The sequence below is a fragment of the Lactuca saligna genome, chromosome 9, assembly GCF_052625555.1.
Source record: "Lactuca saligna cultivar CGN05327 chromosome 9, ASM5262555v1, whole genome shotgun sequence".
Classification (NCBI taxonomy): Eukaryota; Viridiplantae; Streptophyta; class Magnoliopsida; order Asterales; family Asteraceae; genus Lactuca; species Lactuca saligna.
Genome location: NC_136425.1, coordinates 152,672,189 through 152,674,205, shown reverse-complemented (window position 1 = coordinate 152,674,205; position 2,017 = coordinate 152,672,189). Strand labels below are relative to the sequence as shown.

Genomic DNA, 2,017 nt, shown 5'->3' with positions numbered 1-2,017 from the left:
TGTTAATTGGAAGGCAATTAGGTTGCATGAACATCACTTAATTGTTAACCTCATATGTCTATGTGAATGCTAAAACGTATGCTTGGAAGTAATGAGTATGAAACTAAGATTAATAAGAAAATAGGAAGATTAATGTGTGAGCTTGTTTGAAAAACCATCAACAAGAGGTTAATTGAATTGATAACTTAATTGACCATTACAAATCTTATTTAATCCAAATAATTAATCTAGGGAATTAATTAGTTTAAACACTTGATCAACGCTTAAATTAGTTAATTGTCTAAGGGTTAGGAGTAATGAACATGAACCTAACTATTATCATTGGTAACCAATAGCAATTAATCTACCTTAATTTAAATAACCATAGGAGTGAATTGGTTGAACCTAAATAGAAACATCTTTATCAAATTTGGTGAATAGTTGTTGCTTTAGTTAATTAGTTAATTTAGTTGTTTAAGTTTCTAGTCTTGCAAAACTAGAGAAAAAACCATTTACTTTTATTATTTGTTTTAGTTAAAATTAGCTCTTAGTTTAATTTCCGTTCCCTGAGTTCGATACCTTACTTATCAATCTATACCACTTAAAGACAGGTTCACTGCCTTTGTGTGCTTAAATTATCAATAAAAAGTAGGGATAAAACTAGTTGAATTTACACACATCAAGTTTTTGGCGCCGTTGCCGGGGAACGGTTCTAAATAATTAAGTTAATCCCTAATTTTTTCGATCCTTTGTGTGAGTTTACTTGCATAAAGTTCATTTATTTCAATTTAGTAACTGGTAATTAGGATTTATTATCTGTTTTAGTTAGGTTAAAAACTTAGAATTTTTTTTGAAAAAGCCACTGATACTCGCCGAGTGCACTCGCACCTACTCGGCGAGTAACAGTTTAGTTACAATTTTTTTCCTTTTATTTGGTTACAATCCTTTTGTTCTTTTTACGCTTTTTATTTGATTAATTTCAGGACTTTCATGACCAGAGGAGCAAACACATCACTGGTACCCCTGTTTGAAGACCCCGAATCCGAATTGAAAAGAAACAAAGGGAAGGACGTGGAGAGTTCAAGCACACCAAAGAAATCACCATTGTCCAACTTGAAGACTGTTTTTGGGAAAAAGAAGAGCAGCAAGTTAGGAGCTTCAAGCGCTTCCTTGATAATTGAGGAGCCAATTCAAGAAGAGATTAGATACGAAACCGAGGAAGAAGACGAGGCAACTTACGAACAAGACACAGAATCGGAGGAAGAGTTAGCATTCACTATGGCTAACATTGATGAAATTCCCATGGGAGAATGGAAGAAGAGGATGCGCGACGACCATGGCCCGGGACTTGTGCAACCCGCAATTCCCGCAACTGCCACCTTCGAGCTAAAAGGCCATATCCTAGCTTCACTCAAGGAAATACCTTTCTACGGGAAAGATCATGAAGATGCCTACAAACATTTGGATGAAGTAAATGATGTTGCTGATTACTTCAACATTCCAAATGTCACCCGCGAAACTCAACTGCTTCGGATGCTTCCGGTAACCTTCAAGGGTGCTGCTAAAGACTGGCTCAAATCACTTCCTCCCGGGTCAGTCACTACTTGGGCCAGAATGAAGGAAGAATTTATTGACCACTTTTGCCCACCATCCAAGATAGCCAAGCTCAAGAAGGCCATTGCAAACTTTGAACAACAAGCTGGAGAGTCGTTATATGAAGCATGGGAGAGGTACAAAAGTCTGCTACGAAATTGCCCACACCATGATCTAAATAGCCAACAAGAAGTTTCCATCTTTTACGATGGAGTCAATGTCACGACCCGGCAGCTACTCGACTCACAAGGCCCACTTACAAAGAAGCCACCCCCGGTGATCAAAGAATTAATTGAAGAATTCTCTAAACACTCTAGAGAATACCACAACCCTAGGAATGATGTCACGAGGGGAGCCGCATACGCTGCTACTGAAGATTTACCCGCGGTCATGGCCATGTTAAAAACCATGGATAGGAGAATGGACAAATGGATCAAACTATCCA

The 2,017-nt window shown here is 38.0% G+C and overlaps 1 non-coding gene across 1 annotated transcript; it reads right to left on the bottom strand.

Annotated features, from left to right (window-relative positions):
- Positions 1 to 1,641: 1,641 nt before the first annotated feature.
- On the bottom strand, positions 1,642 to 1,748 carry LOC145019062 (small nucleolar RNA R71). Its single transcript, XR_013667381.1, has one exon. It is a non-coding gene; the product is annotated as a small nucleolar RNA R71 (small nucleolar RNA).
- Between the last annotated feature and the right edge of the window lie 269 nt (positions 1,749 to 2,017).